The 27350-nt window shown below is 41.4% G+C and overlaps 1 long non-coding RNA gene across 1 annotated transcript in view; it reads right to left on the reverse strand.

Moving 5' to 3' along the window:
* Nucleotides 1-1251: 1251 nt before the first annotated feature.
* LOC147674113 (uncharacterized) overlaps nucleotides 1252-27350 on the reverse strand; it is a 131418-nt gene continuing 105319 nt past the window's right edge. Inside the window, exon 6 of the long non-coding RNA XR_015302551.1 lies at nucleotides 1252-1486. This is a non-coding gene — a long non-coding RNA (uncharacterized LOC147674113). The remainder of the gene's footprint in view (nucleotides 1487-27350) is intronic.

Consider the following 27350-nt stretch of genomic DNA (forward strand, 5'->3'; position numbering starts at 1 on the left):
AACTTTAGCATATGCTGATGATGTGTTATTATTTATTAGTAATCCTGTTTCCTCTGTTCCTTTTTTGCTTGATATTATTTCTAAGTATTCTATTGTGTCAGGTTATAAGTTACATGTTACTAAAACTGAATTTTTTCCACTAAATATGTTATGTACTCCTGATATGCTACCCTCGCCAGATATAGTTTGGCAAAAGAACAAACTGAAATACCTTGGAATATTATTTTCATCATCCCTTCATGCTACTTTAAAATTAAATTATGATTTCCTTATAGAATATATTAAACAAAAAACATCCAAATGGTCCTCCCTTCATCTTTCTTGGTGGGGGAGAATGGAATCTATTAAAATGACTATTGCCCCTAAAATATTTTATTCTCTTGCAATGATCCCGACTCAATTTCCACTCAAATTTTATAAAGATGTCGACAGACTTTTATCGAAATTTTTATGGAATAATAAGCCTCCACGTATTGCTTATAAAAAATTAAAAATCCCTAAGTGTCATATTGGTTTTGCCCTACCTGAGTTTCTTTTGTATCATAAAGCGTTTATCCCTAAACAGAGTTTGTTATGGTTTAATATATCTCCTATGCTTACTCCCCCTATCTGGTTTCATATTGAGACTTCCCTTGTCAAACCTTTTCCTTTATTATCCCTGTTAACCATGTCCCCCGTATCAAAAATTGTACATTCTTCTTCTATAATTAAATCATCAAGATTAATTTTTAATGATTTAGATTCCAATTTTGAATCCCCCTTACTTTCTACAGTACATTTGTCCTTGTGGCATAGTGCCTTGCTAAAATTAAATAGGAATATTTCCTTTTGGTCTTCCTGGATTGCTAAAGGTATTTTTTATCTTGGAGATGTTTTCAAAGATGATGAGTTTATTCCATTTACTCAACTCCAAACGAAATATAATCTGCCTTTATCCGATCTGTCAAAATATCAATTTCTCTGTAATTCTATTTTAGATTCCTTCCCCAATGGCATCCCTTCAAAAATAAAGTAAAACAAAAAGTTTTTCCCTATGGGAGATATGATTTCCTGCTCCTAAATCAGGACTCAAAATGACAAACTCAATCCACAACATTCATTTATCTTGCATCTTGTTGAATGGGAGAACACTTACCAGAAAGGAACACAAACAAACTATTAAAAAAGTATACAATTTATTATAAATAAAAACACATAGATATCAATGAATAGTCAATTAAAAACGTGAAATACACAAATAAAACCACCTAATGTGGGTATGGAGAAAATTTTCAAAAAAGACACTGCTATCTGTCTTAGTTATGTCATTTCGGGCCCTCGTTTGACAACAATGGGGGAATAATATTCCTTTGAACCAGATTATTTGTTGGCAACGCCGAATATGACTTGGTGAAAATGCGTCGACGCGTTTCGGAAGCTTAAGTTGATAATGGCTTCCTTCCTCAGGACAGTCTCTATTTATTTTCTCCACAGAATTGTATCATACCTAATGCACAAATAAAATACGACTATTAGATCCTGACTTTATAATCACTATCTACACATTTTTCAATATGATCTCCTAAGGGTAACTGAATCCACTTCCATCTATGAATTTGTACTCAAATCTAAATGTGGAAACATGATTATATATGTAGATAAGGGGCCTATTTGATATCACAGAGAATCTATATGTGATGGCAATTCATTTATATTATTGTACATTTCTCCACAATGTCCCCGTTCTAACCATATAAAGTTAACATCAAACTGTTTTGCATGATCCTTTCACGTATTTTTAAATTTAAACTTATGTAATGCATTACATTTCTAAATAAACATACATCTCAAAAGTACTAAAAAGCCTTATATATCCAATTTTATAGCCGCCTATATGTATCAATGGTTTTCCCATCATTCTAAAAACATTGTGCTTAAATCCTGAACCCTCTGGTTAGTGTTGTCCACATTCTCCCGACAATCATACAAAGCATTCACACACCGATCATATTATATATTATTGTTACTGACCATTGCAGTTATGTTGCCAGAAGAAATCTACAGAGTGTGTAGTATTTCTGTAGTGATCGCCTCTAATGTTCACAGGCTCCCACAGTCCTGTATGCAATTTAGGAAAAATACAACATTAAGTGTTGGATATTGGCGTACCCTGACACTATTATTTGAAGGGCGTTTTATTTATTTACCTCAGTGTATAAGAGGAAGCTTCTGTCTCAACTCAAATATTATTAAATAACTTGTTCAGTTGTGATATTATCATCACATTCCTGCATGGGTTGGAGAATACTGATTAGTTATTTACATCATACGTATAGTTATTTATGACGCAAAAATAAACCTGTTATGAGGTTTTTAATCACAAAAGGATTACCTTGCGTGATTCACAAGGGGCGTAATTATTTCAATGCCTCCAAGCGAGTGCTTGTTCTGTATTGATACTGAAAAGAAATTTAAAAGGAGCATTTTACTCGCTTCACGGGAAACATAAACTATCGTCATAGCCATACTACATTTGTTTGAAAATCGATCCTTACCGAGAATTACGGTTCTGATTTGAAAAAACGGGGTCCTTTTGCGCAGCCGGGTAATAGTGTGCACGTGGCTGGGTGAAAAAAATGAAACGGTGTCACTATGTATATGGCATTTGTTACAGATAGTTACTAATAGTTACTAGGTTGCAGCAGGGTGTTAGCTTAATTAAGTACTAGCCCCAACCCTCTATCAATGTCGGCATGTTCCAAATCGCCTCTGTTATACCGCTCCCCCCGCATGGTTAATTATTACTAGTCGGGAGTTCTTTCTTACCTATTGAGTGCACACGGCTATCTTTCCCGGGCTGCTAAACGTGGCGTCTGTACGATCACCGCTCGCGCAATGGTTTGCGGGCTCACCGAGTTCCATTAGTCGCTTTTAAAGCCCGTCATTCGGTCACGTGGTTCTAAGTTTAATCCTCGCGGCCGACCTGTACTGCGTGCGCTATGTTCACTGTGTTTCCTATTCTTTTTTCTATTTTTTTATAAAGTCAGGTAGGGAAAGGAAACAAAACTTTATTGGTCACTTTCTAAAGGGCATTCCCTAACTTACGCCCTGTTGGTAACTGGAAAAAAATGTTACGCGCTGTTGAATAGGGCTATGATGCACGTTTGTGCACAGTGTAAAGATATAGTAAATAACGGCAGCCTCGAGTTCAGTATTGTTAATGGAGAGTAAACAAAATCATTCAATTTTTGACCTATAATTATGGTCTCGTCCCTAAAAAATCACCTGTTTATTTCTAATGTATAGGCCTTCCTGTCCAAAGTGTCAGGGAGATCTTGAACCCTGATGTCTGAGCTTTACAGTGCTTATGAGTAAAGGCACATATCACATATATTACATGTCAATTTTGTACAAATAGTGTGCTCTAATACTATATCTATTTCATCTTGTGGACAGTTCTATGTCACTATTCTCATCCAGTCCTCTTTCGTATTCAGGCCTCGATTAACAGTATCCAGCGTGGAAATGTACCACTGTTCTCTATTTTTCCGTTTTATGTCGAGATTTCCTCCTCTTTTTGAAGCCGTAATTTTCTCTATCACAAACCACGAGAATTCTGTGTGTTTGTGTTGTAATTTATTGAAATGTTCAACCATGGGGGCGTTCTCTTTGTTAGTTTTAAGTGCGGATCTGTGTTCCAGAAGACGCAATCTTATTTCTCTGCCGGTCTCTCCTACATAAGCTAGTTGGCAGGGGCACAAAATTATGTATACAAGATTGCTGCTCCTGCAGTTGTTCAAAGTTTTGGAAGTTATGGTATAATTATTATAGGTCAGAGATTTCCCAACAATGCAGTTTTGGCATATTGAGCAATTACTGCACTTGTGGTTTCCTACTGCTTTGCTGCCATTAATTGTGAGCTGATTGGTTTGGTTCTGCTCTCTGTATGTGTATTTCACGTTTTTAATTGACTATTCATTGATATCTATGTGTTTTTATTTCTAATAAATTGTATACTTTTTTAATAGTTTGTTTGTGTTCCTTTCTGGTAAGTGTTCTCCCATTCAACAAGATGCAAGATAAATGAATGTTGTGGATTGAGTTTGGCATTTTGAGTCCTGATTTAGGAGCAGGAAATAATATCTCCCATAGGGAAAAACTTTTTGTTTTACTTTTCAGTATATTGGTGCTCCATTTCCCTACGGGTTATTACGAGCCCCTCTCTTCCATTTATACCTATCCCTTCAAAAATGACAGCTGATTTTCTGCTTTATGTTAATACTGTTTCTTTATCCTCTAAAGCGGTGTCTGTATTCTATAAAAAACTCACCGTATCCTTAGGTTCCTTTTTTTTTTTTTTATCTTTTTTTTAATTTTTTTTTTTTTTTTTTTTTTTTATTCCCTCTGGAATGTTTTTTTTTTTAATTCAGATTTTTACAGCATTTTATTTGTAGCCCTTGGTTCCCACCCCCCCCCCCCCACCCCACACGAGGACAGGTGATTCTATTATTATTTACATAGAGATTTATATTACACATATACAAATTCATAAGCAGGGGATAAAGGAGAACAGGAAAAAAACAACAACAATAAAATCAAAACTCAATGCATTCTTGGTCATACATTTCATTCTATAGTGATCTAGTGAGACATAAATTGGTATTCTGTATGAGGTTGAGTTGCGCTGTTTGTAGGATAAATAGTTTTAGCATTTGTCCCAGGCATTTTCACTTCATATATTCAATACGCCTGTATCCAATCTAGCAATGGTGCCCAGATTTTCATGCCTCTCTGCCGAATATTACGCCCTTTTTGTTTATAAATGGCTAACTCGAGGCTACATGTCGCAAGTAGTCTAGCCTTCCATTGGGAGAAGGATGGTGGAATGGGATCGAGCCAAGCTGATGCGACACATAGTCGAAAGATTGCCATTGCCACGAAAATCACCCCTTGCACCTGTCTAGGGCGTTCTTTATTAGTGATGCCCAGCATAATCTCTTCAGTTGATATGTTAATCCCAGCACCAGTAATGTCTGAGAGAAACCCTGATATTTCGTTTATAATGTTTGATAGGGTATTACATGTGGCAAACATATGCACACTATCCGCAGCAGGATGTGCACATCGCGGGCAAGTGGTGCCCTTACCTGTCCCCCATTTAGAGATTTTATACGGTGTATAATACAGCGAAAAATATGTTTTATAGAATTGTGTCTGTAGTTTTAAGGACATTAAGTAGGTTAAAGATAAATCATATGCCAAAAGTGGAATACTAGGTGGAACTTCTAGTTTAATTTGCCATGCCGCCCCATGTTTGTCCATATCATCTGGGAGTAAGGTGTTAAAGCTTTCATAGATCTCACCAATTCTTGGCGGCGTGTTGTTGCGCATATTTTCTATGATTTCACAAATTTGAAATTTAATACGTCCTCCCCCTTTTTTTAGCAGGAAATCTCTCACTTGAAGATATTTGAAGAAGTCCCTGTTTGGGATGTTATAATCTTTTTTTAATTCATCAAATGATTTCATGCCCTGAGTAGAGAAAAAGCATCCAAGTTGCTCTATCCCTAATGTACACCAACTCCGTATATAGGAGTCATGAAAAATTTCTGGGAGATCTGAGTTCTGAAGAACCGGTGTATAGTGTGAAAATCGCCCTATACCAAGTAGTTTTTTAACCTGTCCCCACACTTTCACAACATTTTTGATGGTTTTGAATTTCACCTTTTTAAGGTGATCATCGTTAACGTGCCGCCAGAGACAGCCTGTGCCCCCGTTCCCTAGGATGAGTTCTTGTGGTGTAGGAATACTCAGATCATCTGGGTTAGGTTTTAGCAATCTTGTGCTATAATTCATGACTGAAGCCCAATAATAAAGCATCAAATTAGGTAGCGCCCACCCCCCACGCTCTCTAGGTAATGTGATCCATTTAAGTGCTCTCCGAGGTTTACTATAACCCCATAAAAATTGTGAGAACATTGAATCTATTTTCTTAAACACATGCGGTGAGAATTCCAAGCAGATTGCCCTGAAAAAATATAAAAATTTTGGGAAAAAAACCATCTTCAATACATTTGTTCTACCTCCGATAGATAGATGTAGGTTATCTAACCGCAACAGTTCTCTCTTGGTGTGTAGCATTAGTGGCTCCAGATTGTTATTTACAATGTTCTCGACATTGGCACTAATGCTAACACCCAAATATGTTGCTTTATCAGTTATTCTTGGGTCTCTCATCATAATCTTGTTATTAAGCACAAGCTGTGTTTTATTGGAATTTAACTTGTACCCCGAAGCTCTACCGAACTTCTGTGCTTCGTTTTCAATGAGATTCATAGCAGTTGTAGGATCCCCGGTTACAATAGCGATATCATCCGCATACGCTAGGCATTTTGTTTCTAAACCACGCACATTTATAGGGGCGATTAGCGCGTTTTTTTCGAGTCTGTGTATGAACTCGTCTATATAGATGGCAAAAAGTAGGGGCGAGCAAGGGCACCCCTGTCGTGTCCCCCTGTTAATTTTAAAGTTGTCTGTTAGCTCCCCGTTAATCAATACCCTAGCACTGGGATCAACATATAGTTGTTGGATTGCTGTAATATATTTCTTACCTATGCCACAGTTTCGCATGGCGGCCCACAGGAACTTCCAGGAGACCCTATCAAACGCCTTCTCTGTGTCAAGCAGTATAAGCGCCATAGGGTCTCCTGTCGTTCCCGTGTAGTCAAAGAGGGATATAACTCTTTGCACATGGTCAATTGTAGATCTACCTGGTATAAACCCATGTTGTCTTTCAGAGACTATATTATGAATCCGAGGTGCTAGACGTGATGCTAATAGTTTTGAATAAATTTTGGAATCCCCATTAATCAATGTAATTGGTCGATACGACCCCATTTCCCGGGGATCTTTATCTTTTTTGGGGAAAACTATTATTTTCGCATGTGACCAGGATTTCGGAGGATTCCCGCCTTCAAAGATGTTTTGAAATAATTCCGTCATAATAGACTTAAGTTGAGGTATGAATTTTAAATAGAACTCAGTCGGAATCCCGTCTAAGCCTGCAGCTTTTCCAGTTGCGAGGGAGTTCATAGATATTAGGATTTCCTCCCAGCATAATGCACTATCTAAGATTTCTTGATCTTCTAATCCCAGGCCCTCTGTAATAAATGGTTTAATATAGCTCATGGGATCATCGCAAGCATTCTCATCCTCATAATATAGTTTCTGATAGAATATTTGAAAAGCTTTTCTAATATCTGCCGGATCTGTCTTCAAGCCAAGCGTAGGATCATTGATTGCTTTAATTAGGGTTCCGGAAATCTCTTCCCTGGTTCTAACCGCCAGATGGTGACCCATTTTCTCCCCTAATTCATAAATGATCTCCCTATGTGTACTTGCTCTCACAATTGCTTTCTCAGTTAGAATTTCCGATATATAATTTTTAGCTATTGCCACCTTGTTCACTTCCCTGTCTGTCATCTCCCCATCCTGTACTGCCTTGATCAGATTTTCTTCAGCTATCTGCAGACTTTGTTCCAGGGACCTCATTTTTTGTTTTTCTAAATTGTTACGTTGGAATGAGAATCGCATAGTTTCACCCCTGATACATGCCTTCAGAGTATCCCACACATTTTCTATTGAGGTGGACCCTATATTGTCTTCCAGAAAGGCCGGAATCCAGTTCCTCATATGCGTGCAATATTCATCGTTCTTCAATAACGCTCTTTCGAACGTCCATCTAGTAACTGTTGGTCTATTGGCCCCCACTGTTATAGTAAGTTCAAGTGGATTGTGGTCCGAAAGAATTCTTGTGTGTTTTTTTATTTGGCAACTTGATTTTAAAGTGCAGGACATAAGCATATAGTCCAGTCTTAAATGTCTAGAATGAGGGTAAGAATAATAAGTATAACCAGGATTCCCCGGGTGTGCCTCTGACCACCCATCTATTAATCCATGAAGTGCACACAAATCTTTCAGAGATTGGTACACCTTCCGTTTCCTACCATTATAAACAAAGCCTGAGTCAGATAACCATTCGTTAGGTAAATGGATGTTAAGATCTCCACAGACAATAATAGGGAGGGGCCAATGTACCAATTCGTTGGAGATATTATTCAACACTTCCTGATCATCACTAATATTGCCATAAACAGTGCATAGTGTCAATTTATTTTTCCCTTTATTATAGCAGCACTCAGTTATCACGTATCGTCCGAATTTATCCGCGTTTGAACGCGAGAACTGGATCCCTCCTCCTTTTGCCAAGATGGCTACCCCTTTTGTACGTGACCCCTGAGATGTAGCAGAGATAAGTCTATATCCAAGTGTTTTCAAAAGATATTGCTGTGATCCCTCAATGTGAGTCTCCTGGAGACATATTATATCGGCTGCAGATAGCCTGAGCACTTCTGCCACTTTCTGCCTTTTCTTATTATCATTCAGGCCGCATATATTCAATGAAAGTATTTTCAATTTAGTCATCCAAATCTATCGAGGTTACCATATAGATCGGATACCAGCCCTGGACCCAGCCTTTCCTCATTAACGTATCCTTAGGTTCCAATGTTGATACCATTTCTACCTTCTGGAATACTGAGTTATCTTTATCATTGCCAAATGATTCCTGGTCATTAATATGGTCCCTTTCTATTTCTGGATGTTTACCAGTATCTATTTATCAAACTAATGCTTATATTTTATTTAATTCCTTATGGACACCATTGCGTTTATTTAAAGCTCACTTATTACCATCTAATATATGCTGGCATTGCAATTTACATCCTGGTTCCTTACGTCATATGTTATTTGATTGTCCGACTATTTTGAAATTTTGGTCTGAAGTATGGAACGTGATACAGAAAATTTTGCCTATTTCTGATTTACCCTCTTATAATTTAATTATATGTAAATCTGTTGCTTTGAGTGTACCCCTTGATGATATTGAAGCAAAATTATTTAATTTTCTAGTATCAGCTGCGTTAAAATCCATCACTTTTTGTTGGAAGGATGCTTCTTCTCTTTCAGTCCATGCTTGGTGGTCCTGGATTATCTTTACAAGAAGAGGTGCACAATTATCATTACAAGGTGTTCATCATAATTCTTCGACTTTTCAATCTTTCTGGTCTCCTATAGATTCATATGTACAGTTATAATTATTATTGTTGTATTGCTCATGTAGTATTGGTAACTCTACTTATTTAAGTATTTATGCTATGAATTGTATATTTCCCTTTCCCTTCTCCCTTCCCCTCCCTTCCCCTCCTTTCCCTTTCTTCTGTTTTCCTTTGAATGACAAATTTTATTATATTGCGATGAATTTTATTGATGACTGTATTTTTATGATTATTCTTTTTTTGCTTCTTTGTATTTTAATGAATTTCTTCACTTTTTTGTATGTCTTTATGTACTGCTCCTTTCTTAAAATTCAAAAAAATCTTACTGAACTAAAGGAGTTGCCGTAGTTGAGTCTTGACAGGATCAAGCCCTGCACCACCGTCCTTCGACAATCCATTAAGAGCCACCTAATTGTCTTCCTAAGTGATCTTAGCATGCCATAACAGATGCCTGTCACCGTATTGGCTTGTGAGATCATTTTCAGATCCTTGTCCATGATGAACCCCAAGTTCTTCACCTCATATTTAGGCATAGGGGATTCTCCCAGACAATAAAGCCATATAAGTTGTTCCCAGCTTTGTCGCCAATCCAACTTGAGGCTTGAACTTTCCGTCACCCAAGTAGCCACCTCTTCTAAACATGTATATAGTGTGTTGAAGGTGGGTTTGGTGTCTGGTGACATGGAGAGAATAGTTTGAGTGTCAGCAGCAGAGGTTTCCAGTGTAAAACCATTGGTGGAGATGATTTCTGCTAGAGGTTTAACATAAATGGTAAACAACATTGGGCTCCAAGCACATGGGTACCCAGCAGGATTCTCACATAAAACCTCTCACTTTGAAGTCGGAGAAAAAAAAGTAAACACCAAGCGCCCTGGGAGACAGAGCCTGACATCTGACCCCTGTATTTGAATGCACAGCAAATGTGACAAGATAAGAACAAGATTTAACCCTTTCGCTGCAGCGGCTATTTCGCCGCAGTGCTAAGGGGCGGGGGGACGCCCCTCAGGTGAGCTGTGCTTGTGACGGAACGGTTCCGTCACGGCCCCGCCCGCTCAATAGAAAGCGCCGCGCAGGCGCGGCGAGCGGGCCGCGACGGAACCGTTCCATCACCAGCACAGCCCACCCGAGGGGCGTGACGGAGCGGTTCCGTCACCAGCGTGGGAGGGGTTAAAGGCTTGTTTACAGAAATTGAGTACTGGTAGAAGAATACAGTAAATAGTATTTGAGCAAGAGAAATGACTAAGGCAAGCAGGACAGACCAAAACAAATGAAGCCAGCAAATGGAAAACAAGCAAATGTGAGTTACAAACCACAAAGCTAATGGTACAATGAGCAGAATGCATTCCCAGGGAAGCGTTTCGAATGTCCTCAAAATGTTGTTAGCAACCAGACAGCGCAGCTGGTAGGCTTTGACCTAACTAGAGGCAGTGGCGTAACGTAAAATGATGGAGCCCCCAGCAGAATGTGAAGAAAGGCCTCTGAGTCTTCCATATCCTACGGATATTCATTGGCCATGTGCAGAATGGGGACTCTCTGAAAGGATTTGGGGGACCCTTATAGATTGCCCCCTGAGCCACAGGAGTTGCATGGGTCTGCGTTACGCCCCTGACCAGAAGGCTTGGTGATAGCTCTCAACTTCTATCACTCTAAAAATCACTATTTACAAAGACACGTATTACATTTGCAAAAAAAGATCATGGCTATGTCTCAGAATAGAAATATTCGAATGCGCATTTGACTGTGTCGATGAGGAGCAGAAAGCACATTGCCTCACGTGCAAAGCCTTTAATTGAACATGTGGTGCAATGTGCCGATGGACGGGTTCAACCATCCTGCTACAGACGTCCAAACATACACAAGTTTTCATCTCTTGAATCTGTCAATTAAGTTCCAAGTAATTTGACTTCAGTCTCTTGTGGTTTTTAATTCGCTTCTTCACGTCTTGTAAGGAAACCCAGAAGACCCACATATGTGCTGGATTGTGTTTTATAGCTCCTTAATCTGTTTTACATGTGCCTTTGGCTGTGGAAAAGCAAGAGGGTTGAAAATGGTTCAGTCCAAGGAGAGGCACGGGGTGTCCTATTTAGCATTGGCCGCAATAACACCTGTCCACGGCTGACAGATTTCAGCGCAGAGAGACGCAAAACATGAGCAGAATACAATAACTTTGTTCTTAAACAAAACACACAATATTCCCTCTTGGTGTGTGCTTTGTAGGCTACATGTGTGAGTTGGCTGAAAATATTTAGGAGAAACAGCTGGACGTGACAAGAGAAATGTTGTATATGAATGGTCTCCGTGAGGATTAATTGAATACTTCTCCACCGGTTTTTGTTTAGAAGCATTTTCTTCCAGGCCTCGAAAGCTTTTTCTTATTACATTTCGCCCTAACTGTGGGTGGATTGGTTTAAGATAAATAGAAAACAGTTTTAATACTTTTACGTTTATTTAATAAACATAGGGGCAGATTTACAAGCCCCTTGCGCCTCTTTTACGCCGCCGATGCATCACTTTTGTGACGCGCAAAAGATGCACCATGGTGCGGGGTATTTACAACGTGACGCATCTGGGAGATGCGTCACGTTGTAAAGCCCTGCGCCTCCTAAAAGTGGCTGAGTGAAATCTACAAGATTTCACTCAGTCACTTTTAGGCCAATGCTGCGTCAAAACCCTGTGCCTGCATCTGTGCCGTTTTTGCCCCATGGTGCGCTGCATTGTAAATGCGGCGCATCATGGGTTGCGGAGCTGCGGCGCATATTACTGGCGAATCCCTGCTGATTTGCAGCGATAAGCCAGTAATTGTAAATCTGCCCCCTGGTGTTACCTAAAAGCACGTTATATTCATTATATTATCAGCAGTGATACAGATGCTTGGGTAATGGTTGGGGTACTAATAAAAGTAATAGGGTTGGGTAATAAGTGTAATATTGTATATGGTGATAATATCATAATATGATGGCACAGGCAATGGTTGAGATACTTTGAAGCAGAAGAAATGTTAATTTTTAGAAGTAGAGTCCTCGGATTGGGTAGAGAAACAAGGGAATAGACAGGGGTAGAAAAAATACCATAAAGGTAGGGAAATGGGACTAGCAAATAAGCAGTTGTAGAGGTATAGGAGTGTAGGTGAGGTAGAAAAGAAAGGTCATAAGTAGAAGGGTATAGGCAGCAGTTTAGGAAGAAGGATAAAGGCAGGGGGGAGGATGGTAGGGTGCATGTAGTGTCGAATCTAACGGATACAAATGGTGCAAGGAGGAGTAAAGGACAGGAGTAAAGAATAAAAACAAAGTTGAGGGAGAGGGCAAAGAACAAGCTATGGAATTGGAAGAGCTATTAAGAGAGGGGAGATGGGGAGAAGGGGACATGGAGGGTTAACAGTGAGAAATAAAAGAGAAAGAAGGGGTCAATGGAATCCTGGAGCAAAACAATGTGCAGGGATTTTTTCAACATGAAGGGTATTCATCAGGATGGATTCAAATATCATGCGGTTGAAAAACATTGAGGAAACAGTGGGGAACGTTTCCCCAGAACTGGTGTCCTCAAATGTATTTTTCACATACATCTCAAGCAGCAGTGTTAAACCAAGCACACATCTCTTTTCTGAATATTGGTTGAATATTGGTTATCCTTGAAAGATAAAAGGATGATGGATGGTGGAGTAAATGATGACCTCAAATTAAATCAACCTATCCCATTTCAGGAAAGATACATTTTTAGATGACTGCTCCTAATCATGGGGTTAAGTAAAAAGCCTTAGTAACTCACTAGTGGAATAAAATTCATTACTGCAAATTCAATCCGCTTTCCATCTATGCTGATGGGCAGGCTGTTAGATTGGTGCATTGAGTGGTGTAGGAAAGGTTCGTGTTAGGAGCTGCAAAATATGATAAAATGATACTGCTGACCTGCTAGCAACTAAAGACAGCAAGTACATTAGCATAAACCTTGGTACCAATGTATGACAGTCGAATGCTCAACTGAGATGGTGGCAAAGCATAGACAAAGAACAGCAGGAGAAAAGTGCCAGGGAAACTGATAGTGGTCACTAAGAAGAAAAAGTGCAGTTTGGAGGGGTGCCAACCAAGATGTCATCCTAAAGCGATGGCTAAACCCAGAAAAAAGCCTGACTGGGTCCCACTGGATGAGGATTACTCCGTCCTCTATGGGTGGCAGCCAATTGAAAGAAGGAAAGTAGTGCTTGGTTGGAATCGGAACTGATTGATCTCTCAGGTCTCCTCACAGGCGGTGTGACCCCTGGCCGGAGGCAACAGAGTTCACGCGCTGGGCCCAGGAGATGCTGTTGGGCAGAGTGAGATGCCTGGGGATACGGCAGTGGCCTTGGATGCAGGGTGGAAGGAACAGAGTGCAGACGTGCGGCCTATAGATCCTAGCCTCTAGGGTCCACCAGAGCTTTTGAATAACAGGGCACTCTCTGGAGACAGACATGACTTACAGAGGAGTATGTTGTAGCACTAATGCCAATGACCCCCTCACCGCCAAAGTGGGCCTATCAGTCAGGCCTGGGGTGCTTAAGCCTGCCACCTAAATAATAATAATGGAAAGATGGGGCCGACATCGGCCCGCCGCACTTATGCCGGGGCGCACCTGCCCTCCCACTCGCCCCGGGTCCCCTGGTGACCCGCAAGTGATTGCGTCACTTCTGAGGCACGAAGGGAACAAAGGCCAGGCCGGTTAGATCCGGACTGGCCGAAGAAGGGTTAACCCTTTCCATGCTCATGACGAGCTCAGCTCGTCATGATGCACGGTTGAGCTGTGCTGGTGACGAGCTGAGCTCGTCATGAAACAATGGAAATAATGAAAAGTCAGCACAGGAGGGGAAAACACCTAGCAGCCAAGGTGTTAAAAAGCAGTGGAGCGCGAGAGTCTGCCTCTTTGACTTCTGCGCACCACAGCCTGCCCTTCCAGCCCCTAGGAGACTGTAATTATTTTCCCCACCCACCATCCCCTGAAGCAGATGATTGTTATTGTGTGTTATGAAAGTTTTTGGCAAAAAATGCTTATGGATGACAAGAGTGTGTGACTAATACGTTTTGTTCCTTAGAACTTTCTCCCGTTTTCAGGTCATCAATCGTCGTATTTATTGTTATTCCTTGGTCAGGCGGTAAGGTCATGATTGGTGAGCAGTTCATTTAAGGGCCTTAGGGGGCAGCGCCATTCTCGAATGGGGTCGCCCAAAGGGAGGCACAAGTGGTCTCTCATAGAACTCCAGGGGCAGTTACAACCGGTTGGCTACATAGGTGCGGGGGAGGGGACAGTCACGCTTTCTCTAGGCTGGTTGGCCACCCCGCACGTGCACAATGACGCCAGTAAATGGCGCAGAGATGCACAGGCCCCCTTAAATGGAGTTAATGGAGCGTACGGGGGTAACCGGGGGCCAAAATACCCTCACGGTAAGCGGGCCCTCTGCGCACTTCAACAGAAGGGCGTGGTTAATAGAGCGTACGGGGGTAACGGGGGAGGGGGTCTGCTCCCACGGTAAACGGGCCCTCTGCGCGTGCGCACTCCGACAGGAGGGTGTGGTTAATAGGGCGTACGGGGGTAACCAGGGAGGGCGTGTAACCCCATGGTAAATGGGCCCCTCTGCGCATGCGCACTCCTTTCAGGAGGGCGTGTTTTACTGATAAGGATCTGACGGCAGTTATTGACCTTGCTGTAGCCCCAAATAGGTACACAGAAAATAAATATTGTATAATGTGATTGATATGTTAGTTTTTGGATAGGAAATACCTTGTACTAGAAATATGTTAAGGTTAGCCATCTGAATACCTGTATATATCAATTGTAAAATTTTCAGCGTAATTGTGTGAATATTGTTTATTTAAATTTTTTATTATTTTGTATGTTTTAATAAATACGTCCGGGGGTCGAAAGATCCCCCGCCTTCCAAAGAAAGCCCTCTCACGTCCTGTTAATAATGTTGGTTAATGGAAGGGTGGGGGTCCTCCGGTAGTCCCTGGCCATATAATAAAAACCATTTATAAAGCGCATGAATACACCGGGTGGTGTGTCTACGCACTGGACTCTGCATAATCATAGGAATAGAAAAAGAATTCAGGGAATGTCCTAGATGAAGCTGATTAGATTAGAAGGCAGTTATTAAAGATCCATGTTTTTAATTTTTTTCCTAAAATCAGTTTCCGAATGAGGGTCTCCGAGAGCCCTTGGAATGAGTTCCACAGTTCAGGCTCTAAATAGGCAACAGATTTGGCTCTTATTCTGACCCTACTAAGCTTAGGCACCCTGGCTAAATTAGCATCAGAGGATCTACGATTGTGAGTAGGAGCATATGTTTGCACTAAGGAGTGAAGGTAGCTAGGGCCATATTTCTTTAAGATTCGTCGGCAGATGCATAAAGCTTTCAAGTGCATTCTTTTTGTAACTGGGGGCCAGTTAAGCAGAGAAAAAGCATTAGAAGCTGACAGACTTTTTGGGAGATTTAAGACCAGTCGAGCTGCGGAATTCTGAACTCGTTGCAACAGTTTGAGACTGCCATTGGGGGCACCAAGATAAAGAACATTCCCATAGTCGAGCTGTGAGGTGATAAGTGCAGAACTATGGTTTTTCTTGATCTAGTGGAAATTAGATCGAGGATTTTTCCTAAGACCTTCAAGGTGCCAAATAATTTCCCTGCTGTTATCCTGATTTGGTCTTCAAAGGTTAGTTTTGAATCAAAGATTACTCCCAAGTTCTTGACCTGAGACTACCAACTAGTAGGATCTCCATTTTGTTGGCGTTTAATTTAAGGCAATTGTCGGTCATCCACACCGCAACCTCAGACAGGCAGGCCCTAAACCTATCAGCCATGATGGCAGAAGGATTCGGCAAATTTACTATTAGTTCGGTTTTGTCTGCATATGACAACACTTGAACCCTATGCTTTTTGATGATGTCAGCCAGGGGTTTCATGTGTATATTAAATAGAGTAGGGCTCAGAATAGAGCCCGTTGGGACCTCTTTCGTGGAGTGGAACTGGTCTGACACACAAGATTCAAGGGTGACTTGAAAGGATCTGTCTTGTAGGAGGGAGATAAACCATTTTAGGGCATTGCCTCTAATTCTGGCCTCCTGAAGCCTGTAGATTAATATATCATGTGACATCATATCAAAGGCTGCACTCAGGTCGTGTAATATCAGAACAGACTTCTGGCCCTTGTCGGCATTCTGTCTCAATGTTTCTTCCAATAAGAGAATGGCAGACTCTGTGGGTCTAGCAGCTCATTGGATTCAATAAAGCTAGTCAGGCAATTATTGACATGCTTCTCAAGTATTTTAGCTCCAAATGGAAGAAGCAAAATGGGTCTCATATTATCTAATGTGAACGGGTCTATTGAAAGATTTTTTCTGATAGGCATTACCATGGCATATTTCCAGCATTTAGGTACTGTACTTAAGCTTATTGATAACTTCAAAAGCTCCTGTAGTGAAGGGGCTATCACTGAAGCCCCTAATTGCAGGATTCTGGATGGGGCGGAGCCCAGTAAGGAGCCAGATTTGATGGATGTGAAGATATTTTTAACTTCCATTACCTGAGGAATAGGGAGGTCAGTTACGTTTTTGGATTGTTTTCTGCACCTATCTGTGCACTCCTCACTAAAAGAGTTGGTAACATTTTCATATATTTTAGCCACCTTATTAGAAAAAAAAGGTTGCAATGTCGTTGCACATTTTACGTGATGGGACTAGATTAGATGAGGTACTTTCCGCCTTCGTTAGAGATTTGTAACATACAACAATGTCTCAAATGGGTGTCAATAGGAGGTCAATTACAATTAGCACAATTAATTGCTTAAAAGATAAATTAAGAAGGGGAGAAAACCAGGGAGACAAGGTTCTTTTTAAAACAAATTGTATTAGTGCATTTACACATTTGACATATTCAGTTTCATATGATCAAACAAACAAAGAGTTGCACTGAAGGGCGCAAAGAAGAACAAATGAGATTTAGAATTATACAGAGTAAGGATAGCTAAGCAATAAATGATAATGAATACAGTAATCAAGTAGGGTATCCTTGAGGGGAGCGCAGAAAATTCTGCTGTTGAAGTGGACGGCGTTTCAGCCTGTAGATGTGTTTAGCCATCTTCAGGACAGGTTACGATAATTTATATAACAATGGTCTGAGGGCACACCGTCAGAAGTCCGGAGTGGATGGACGCATGGTCGATGAAAACCATAGGCGTACCACGGTTATATTATCAGGGAGAAGTAGCGATCCCAAGACTATCACAGTGGTGAGCAGAGTCGCAAGTATGGAAAAGCAGGAAACGATGGCTGCTAGTCAGGAGACTTGAGAGAAGGCTAGTCGTGTGGCGGGATGAATCACGAAGCCAGCATCAGTCAGAGATATGAGCAGGGAAAATAGTTCTTTGATTGGATTACGCGCTGAGTCAGTCATCTGGTCATAGTACTCTTTCCGTTCAAGTCTGATATGTTTATAATAGGTTTTCAGGGCTGCTTTGAGGCGAGTGCAGGCAGTGGAGCTGTAGTCCTTCCGCCATTCACGTTCGAGACATTTACATAACATTGTTTTTTTAGTGCAGCTAGATGTTCATTGTACCATGGCGAAGAGGGAGATTTTCTGATGTTCTTTCTCATAGCTAGTGGCTCCAGAAAGTCGATGGTTTCATTTAGTCATGTCTCATATCTTAAATTGGCCACTGCCATCTGATGTTCCTTTTCAATTTTAGTTTTTTTTTTTCTAGGGCTTTTATAGATTTCTCAGGCATAATTTTGGTCTTGTTCCTGCTCTGGAGTGGTGGGGGAGTGGCCTGGGCCCATCTAGTCTTAATTGGGAACCAGAAAGGAATTAGAAAGTGGTTCGTCCATGATAGTTTCACTACATCTTCCATCAATAATGAGGGGTTATTAGAAAAGATAGGTTCTCATGTATGACCATTTTCGTGTGTGGGATCTTTGACTAGTTGACCTAGCGGAAGCATTTGTTGGTCCATGATTGAGATAGGACTGTCAGGCAGTCCTACGATTTGAAGTGAAGATTGAGATCCCCTAGTATGACCATTGTTGTGCCCTAAGGCTAGCACAGTGGCAGATTCCATTAACTTATTGATGAAGTTAGTTGCCGGACCTGGGGGGTGGTAGATCAGTAGGCCAGTCAGAGATTGATTACTGGACATATGAATAGTGAATTGTGCCACCTCACTATCCAAGGAGTCTATTTTATGGAGTGAATAGTTCCAAATTTGTTTACAAATAACGGCAATACCGCCACCTTCTTGCCCTACTCTGTCACATCTTACAATTCTATAGCCTACAGGTAGCGCATCTAAAAATCTGTCTCAGAACAGTCACCCAGCCAAGTCTCTATTAGAAAGAGTACATCTGGAGTTTGTTCATTTAGCATATTAAGGATCTCTGCCTTGTGTTTTGTGAGGGAGACGCAGTCCCGCAGTAGACCTTTAAAAGAGCCATTTTTGGAGTTTAGGTTAGCAGTCAAGTTAAGTTTATTGACCTCGGTCAACTCGAAGGAGAAGGAGCACTGGCTGCAGTGTTCTCTGCCATCACTTACCTGGATGGAGCCTTTAGAGGCCGCTAGGGTTGGGGTGCCAGGTTCCTGAGAGTGTCCGGGGAGAAGTGCAGTCGGTGGCTATTCAAACAGGGTGGGGGACTGGTCCCTGGCCCCGGACGGCCACAGACTGGTGCAGACAGGCTTGCCTTTGGAGTGCCAGTGGTGCGTCCACACATCGGGCATGATCAAGTAGCCTCGCCAGAGGAGGCGACCAATCAGAGGAAGGTGGGGCGGGCCGACTGCTGTGGAGGGAGCTACCAAGCACGGGTGAGAGATGATATCTTGGAGACAGAGCTTATCAAGAGCAGGAAGGCAGAAAAGCAAGGGGGCAAAGGATGGGAGCCACGTACCTCCCAAGCACCGTGGGTGCGACAAGGAAATAAACTGGGGATAACAGAACCAAACCCAGTCTAAAAACAGGAGCCAGGCACCTCCCACACAAAGGGTGTTACAGGGAAAATAATATAGTTAAAAACACAACAGTAGAAAGGTGAGTTTAAAACACTCCAGAATGAGAAAAACATTATGGTAGGAGTGGAATTTGAACTCCAGAGCGGAGTGAGGATTTCTCTTCCGAGATCAGGTCAGATGATCAAGTAGCCTCGTCAGAGGAGGTGACCAATCGGAGGAAGGCGGGGCCGACCGCTAAGGCTGGTGCCACCCAGCAGAAGTCAGAGAGGTTCTCTCAGAGGCAGAGCCTTGGGGGTGACACTGCCTCATCCAGATACATGACTCTTCCAGATACATAACACATCTCTGGCTGTGCAATAGGCTGGAGGGCCATCAGGCGAGGCCATGTAATGCCTGGATACAGGAATCGGAGGCCTTTTAAGAAAGCAATATAATATGATGCAACCCTTGTCAACTTGCCAAGTTGGGGATGTCGAGGATGTGCCGGCCCACAACCCCACAGAGAGGCTGAACATCATTGGATACTCCATAGCACAGCCCAATGGCCAGCCTTTACACATAATACTTGGCACTGACAGGAGCCTTCTGGTCATCCTGAAAGGGGGCATTGACCTGATTGCTCAATGATGGATATGTTGTCAGAAGCGGCAATCAGAAATATCTGCAGGTGAAATAGGCCCCTGTGGAGCTTTATCATCTTTTAGCAAGAACCTTATCCGGCAAGCGACTGTCTAAGACTGTCCATCAAGAGACTTGCCCCCGTTTGGACTAGCAATTTGCATCCATGGCCTCTACAAAAAAAAACAAGAACAGTCTGGGCCTCATATGGAGATTCATGCCATACAGAGCGATAGCAGAAAAAACATAAAAAGCGAGGTAAAATCAAGACTGTTGATGCTGACCTAGATCCTCCTAAAGGCTCTGGTAACCACCTGGTCACGAGGCAAATTCTGGAAGGTATCTTTAAGGGATTGATAGATGAATTTGTTGCCCCACATGAAGACTTTAAACAAGAGCTGCAGCAAGCATTGTGAGATATCATAGACTTGGGCAAAGAGTTTTCGGTTTGGAAGAGTCTAGTGATGATCAAGAAGAAATAAAACTCTGGGAACAAAATATCCTCCTGCAATTAAAGTTTGAAGCTTGAAGATGTCAATAACAGATCAAGAACAGATCAAGAAAGAATAACCTCAGAAAGCAGGGCATCCTGAGTGGCACCAAAGGTCCAGACATGTAAAGTGTCACACGAAGTCTCCTGCACTCCCTTCTGGAAGACCGCAAAGCTCTGATCAAAACTGTTAAAATTGGAACCAACACATACAACAGCAACTGGTAGCTCTCAAGGAAATCACCCGGTATATGTGAGTTTTTCAGCTGCTGATGTCCACAAAGACAAGAGGGGAGATAGCTATGAATGAAACGGCTTATTGAGGGGATGCAACATCTCTTTCATGACAAAAACGTTATTTGCACACTAATCCATCTACTAATAAAGTTGGCCTCCGGCCCCTTATTGGTGGGAGGTGATTGAATCATGGTCCTAGATGGAATGAAGGGTCACTCTGGTAAGAAAGAGGGAGGTGTTGTTGCACATTTGGCAGAAGTGTACTCCCGTCTGAGCAATCTGCGTGTCTTAATTCATTCATTCATAAAGCTTTATTCGGTACATATCAAAGAAATTACCATAAAAGCATTGGATAACATACAAATATGAACAGGAAAAGTTTACAGGGGTTATTAAATCAGTTAACGTAGAAACTATTAAAACATCATACTTTTCCTCGCATGAATTGATTTGTTTAAAAAGGTAGCAGTAAAAAAGCATACATCCAATTTTTGCATATTAAAAAGCAAATTCATTGCCTCATTGACAGTGCGGACTCCATGTTTCACAAAGATAGGTTTTAAATAAACAATGCGGTAATTCATAAATAAGTTACATAGCAAAAGAAAGTGCAAGGTGCTTTGCTTAGATTGGCCGTCACAGTGGCACGGGCCCGCCGGATGTTTTTTTGGAGACGGGAAGGCCACCAGATGATGTACTAACCCAAGCCTCATCCTCGTAAGGACAAATCTATTGAGGGTCTGGTCACCTGGCTCAGATATAATTGAAAACCCCCGTTTCCTGCAAATTTATTATAGAGCATACAGGTCAGTTTTAAACTACTATTGCTCGCCCGCCTCTCTGCTTTATATTTCATGAATGTGGTCTTCAGCTCATGTTTAGACATTGCTGCTGCAGCATACGGGTCGGCCAAAATATTTATACCAAGGATTTCCTGGAAACTAACTATGACATATTTTAACCAAGGGACCTTGGAGTAATTATGCAGAGAAGGGCAGTCACTAATTACAGATCTATTCATAGCTGTCTCCTCCTTAAGCCAGATCGAGCGCCATAGCACAAGTGGTCTCAAAGCTATCAAATCTGAAAGGTGAAAGATGCCTAGTTCTCTTAAATCATTATGGGCGGAACTTGGCAGACACAGAAGTCTGTTGAGAAAAACATTTTCCTCAACTTGCAAACATCCATTAGGACAATGTCCTCAGATCCCAGACCCATAGAGGGCGATCGACACACATTGCGATTGGTAGATCTGCAACGTATCCCTAATGCGTCTATCCCCTATCTTGGCTGCAAATCTAAAAACCCCATGTGCAGTCTTAGCCATTTTTGCCCGTATTATTTATTTTAAGACTTTTAATGGCGATTAGACTGGGAAGAGCTGGATTATTTCCATTACGTGGCATCTAATACATCATATGTTACAATAGATTTCATGCTATATGACCATTTATATTAAAAATTTGTGTTGCCAACATTAGGGCAATTAATTTATCAGATAACTCCCTACTCACATTTGAAATATCATGGGGAGGAACTGAAGAAGTGCTACAGGGAGCAGGTGGTTTAAAGAATATCTACTCAGAGAGATAACATAGCGAGTGAAGCATTGCAGACCCAGATCAAAGATTTTTTACTTCATGAAGACACATGTAAGTGCGGTGTGGTAATGCTTAGAGGTTTTATGAAAATAATGTTTTAACTGGGACACGCATAGCAGTAAGTGCTAGCCTTGTTAAAATTCACAAGCTGGTCTTACAAAATGTTCAAACTATTCTGTGGAATCAAAAGAAAACTCTCTCTCAAAGAACATGGTCCCAGACAATTCATGTCTAGGGCCAAATCTGACTTCTGGAGATCACCTGAGAAAGCTTCTCATGCCAATCCAACAAAAGTATTAATAAGCAGGTAACAATGCAGTGAAACTGCTAGCAGCCCAACTGTAGAAAAAACATATTCAATGCCACATTTATTTTCACATTAGATCCCCTCATGGCAGCCTCAAAAATGGATAAATGCAACGAGTGAGACGTGTTTGTCCTATTGGGCTGTTTATTCAGCTGAACCAACAGTTGTCATATCTATTGGACAGTATCTACAAGGATCTCAACTGAGCAAGTTAGCACCAGATCAGGTAAATTCTTTAGTAGCCCCCATAACAACAAAGGAAACCATGGCAGCGAACAGGGGCCTTAAAAACACTTTAATGACGCAGGCCCTAACAGGTTTACCTAGGCATTCTACAGGAGCCTCTGGCCTAGCCTGCTACCACTAACTACTAGCCTCTTAAGTGCTTCGAACTTTCGGCGGACGATGGCACCACTACCTCAGGAGTGCTGCCATCGGCCGTTGAACGTTCGAACCTCATAGCTGCAATGGAACGTCCAGCACTGGAGCTGGACGTTCCATAGCCGTTATGAGGCTAAAGACATTAATGATGCAGTTTCAAGAGGTGTGGTTGCACCATCCATTAATGAGGTATTGGTATTGGTTAATCTTAAAAAGGTGAACGACCAGAACACTTACAGGTCAAATTCCGAACTGGAACGGTCAACTTTAAAATATATATTTAAATAATAGCCATCAAACTGCAATCAGACTGCAATGCCTTCTACAGGATCTGATTCACCCTGACCAGTTATGATTTATCCCCAACAGAAGGGTAGGAGACAACACAAAAAAATCCTAATCCTTATCAACATAGCTACCAAAAGTAAATGTGATGTACACCAACTGTCCCTCAATGCTCGCTGAGAAAGCTGATAAAGTCGAGTTCTCTTTTCTGAAGGAGGTGCTGATGGACAGAGGCGCAGGAAAAATGCTGCATTAAAATGGTGTTAGCAGAGTACACTAGCCCCTTTGCAAACATCTGTGTCAATGGACAAGACTCAATTGCTTGAGGATAGATCTTGGTAGAATACAGTGTGACCAGTTGTCACCCCTGCTATTTGCCCTCTCCTTGTAACAGCTGGCACACAGGATTAGCTCCAACCTACACTTTTGAAGGGTCATACTGGGCAAAGATACATTCAAGCTCTCACTCTTTGCCTATGATGTTGTGATCTCATTGGTGAATCCAAGGGTTTCCCTTGTTCCATTATTGGTGGAGCTATAACTCTTATGCGAGGTGTAAGGATTTTAGCTGAATATGTCAACTTTGGAGGCAGCTGGACTCAATATGGATACCAATGAAATGCCCTGGCTGCAAGAATATTTCCCCTTTCAAATGACTAGCAACACCATTTGATACATGGGGTCTATTTAATAAGATGCAAATTGGCAAAACATGTTTTTTACCTATTTACTTTCCAGGACTAAACTTGTTTAGCACTGGAAATCACTTGAAAAAGTAACGCAAAGCCGCGTATAATGCATTACTTTGCACCAAGAGGGCATACCATTTGTGGTGCATGGGCGTTCCCATGCAACCACACAAGCTTTCTGACACTAAGCCCTATTTAATTAAAAAGTAGACAGGGTTTAGCATCAGAAAATAGCACCCATTTCAAGTAGGCACTTTGAAGGAGAACTGCTTTCATTTCTCCTTCCTTTTTTGACTTTGTATGTGTGCTGCACTGTACAGCACACATACAAAGTCAGAAACGGTTTAAAGTTAGTCTGAGCATCGTTGTTTTATACTGGAAGGCTATCCTTCCAGCACAATATCTATGCTAGACTCATACAGACACCCTTGCACTATGGTGTAAAGGAGTGTGTGGCACACAACATCTAATTTCCACACTGGAGTTAGGTATCGGGGAGGAGAGTGCCATATTTCTATAAATATGGTGCTCTCCTGCTCTTTTCTTCTTAAGCAACACAGCTTTTTTGATTTGAGTAAATCAGGCCCTTGGTGATAAACCTTGGGCCCACCTTAAGAGCAATTCAGATGCCAACTTCCCACCATTGGGAAGGGAAGTAACTAAGTACAGATTTAAAAAACATGGTATCTCACTCTTGTGGTAGTGGCATTTAATATCTATTAAGATGTGTTGCCAAGAATGTTAAAGTTTGTTTTCTAGCCAAAACCCTCTAGATTTCCCCGATTGTTGTGAGGCAGCTGTAATAGACATGCCTTGATTTTATAAACATGGTAAAAAATCTAGAATGGCACTGACAAAGGGAGGGCTGGGGATCCTGAACTTTCAGACCTACTTCAAGCAGCACATCTGATCTTCCTATTGGAAAGGTGTAGGATTTTCAGGATCAGAGTCTGAGCACCAATGGTGCTTTATTGACCACTACATGGTGGGCAGCTACCTCTGAGAAAACCTGTGGCAAACATCAAAATTGGGGTCCAACAACTTAACTCACTTCCCCATAATTAGGACAACACTGCAAATATGGGACTCAATTGGGTAACAGCTAGGGCTTGCAAAACAACTCTTTATACCTAATTTTGGAAATCGAGCTTTGCCCCGGTCTAGAAAGAGAGGCATTTAGGTAGCAGAAGAAAGGTGCATTAAAATAAGTTATATGCTCTATTGTAATGGAATAAAATTCTTTGAACACATAGAGTCTTTGTCTTGGGAGAAAACAAATGCTACAGATACACTCAGACTAGACTTGCTGTGCTGTGCCAAATGGAGAGTTATTATATATCAATGGGGATACCCAATGGGCTACTAGACCCGGGTTACGCATATTTCATCACATGGGCATAGGATGCCGTAGATAACATCTGACGTGTAGCAGTTGAAATGCATGCCTAAAGCACTAGATAGAAGATAGCATCCGGCTTATGTCCTGACTGACTTTATTGTGGAACTCTCGGAAGTGACCATGAAGAAGAATTTCTTCTTATTCCAGAATGAGTTTTTTCTGCAAACGAAGGATGTGGCAATGGGATCAGCCTTTGCTCCTGATCTAGCGATTCTGTATATGGATCTCTTTGAAGAGAACTTCATATTCCACCAGACGAATCCCTACAGAAACATGGTGACACATTGGCGGCGATATATATAGTTGACGTTCTACTTGTCTGGACAGGAAATAAAACGTATCTCTAAGCATTCTATGAATGGCTCAATTCAAGATATCAGGGCATCAAGTTCACCATTACATGGCACATGAATATGATTGATTTCCTTGACATCACTATTAAATTGGACAATAAACATCTGTACACAACACTCTACAGAAAACCTGCTCGGAGGAAGACTTTGTTAAGATACTCCAGCCACCACACCAGAGGCCTCCGGAACAACCTGCCATTCGGACAATTTCTCAGTATTCGCAGAAATTGCTCCTGCAAGGAGGATTTCTTTCAAGAATCTGATGATCTAAATAAATTTCGAATAGAACGTGGATACCCAAAGAGGCCAGCGAAAAGAGCACACAAAGGAGCCTGGTATTATGATCACGATGCACTCTTGACACCGAGACAAAGCCCAACTAACCTATCTAGGATGATATGTGTGACGACCTTCTGCACAAAGAGCAATCAAATAAAGAAGACCATTAATGGACATTAGAATCTCATTTTGGATGATCTTGAAATTCCGGCCCCCCCTTACATTCTTTCAAAAAAGCAAAAAAGCAAAGAGCGTCAGAGATCATGTTGTTCGTTCTCTACTAGAAACACCCTCGCAACCCACGATTCAAGCACTCTAGAATCTATCGGAGATAGTGGGACACTTTAAATGTACCAAATGTAAGGAGTGTAAAATGGCTATCTAGACAAAGCAATTCTGCTACAAACATCACACCATTGACCTTAAAGTACATTCCATCTGCAACACATCAGATGTCATCTACGGCATCCTATGCCCATGTGATGAAATATACGTGGGTCAAACGAGACAGAAGGTCAAAACGAGAATATTCCAGCATTGCAGCTGAATTAGATGCGGAACAATAGGCACACCATTGGTGGAACATTTCACCACAAAACTACACAAACCTAAATCACTAAGATGGGTGGTCCTCGAGAAAGTAACCATGGGAAGCAAGGCTGGGGACATTACTCCCATCCTAAACATAAGAGAGTGCAAATGAATGCATAAAATGGACAGTGTGAACAATGGACTCAATGAACTTCATGACACTAATGCCCAAATGTCTATCCTTGCCATTGAGAAATGGTTTCTCTCTCCTTTCACTGTGTTCCATTAATCTACATGTATGTATGTAACTGTTCAAAAACATTGTAAGATAAGTACTCATGGCACCATGTTGTTTATTTACATCTCAGGGAGAAGCAACAACACTGCTATTTTTACCCTGAGTGCTTATGTCCGTGATGTATTCCTAAATCACATCTCCATCTTAGTACGAGGCTATTATGTACTTTTATCATGTGTAGATAAGGCTATACTGCAGTACTATTGACCGGAATATGCTAAGGAGAGACATGCCCTCTTGTACTGCCTCTTCAACTGTTCAGTATAATACGCTCAGTTTGAAGAACCTTTTGGTATGCATATGCGATGCTTCACACATCGCTAATACCCCTCTACATTTTCTAACATTCAGGAGGCACACATGTTTTATATGACAAACTGTTTTTAAACATTCAATGTCATATACATGATGCCAGGCAGCGTTAATCTGTCCCTGACTCACTCCGCCTGACTTGCACGGATCGACTAACAAGTTAAAAGGCACCCGCTTTTGTGTTTACTAACAAGGTTTTGCGTCCATATCGATGTACACGGTCGGGACAGGCCTTCTACCTCCAATGCTTCTGCACCACACAAATTGGGTGTGCAGTATCATTGTACTTTTGGATGAGTTAGAACACTTGATGGCAGTCAAAGCGTTTCCTTCCTCATTTAGTGTATCTTTCATGAGAGTGCGGCCCCCCTGAGGCCACGTGTCCTAATTAGTTGTTTTTTAATACCCAACTCACCCCAAGTATAACCCCTTTATTTTCATGTTTTTTTAGATTCGAATTTGACAGTGATCTATTGACCTGCATTTTCTCTTTGTTCGTACGCGCACAGATGGCTGT

This window comes from Lissotriton vulgaris, chromosome 12 (genome assembly GCF_964263255.1).
Source record: "Lissotriton vulgaris chromosome 12, aLisVul1.2, whole genome shotgun sequence".
NCBI lineage: Eukaryota > Metazoa > Chordata > Amphibia > Caudata > Salamandridae > Lissotriton > Lissotriton vulgaris.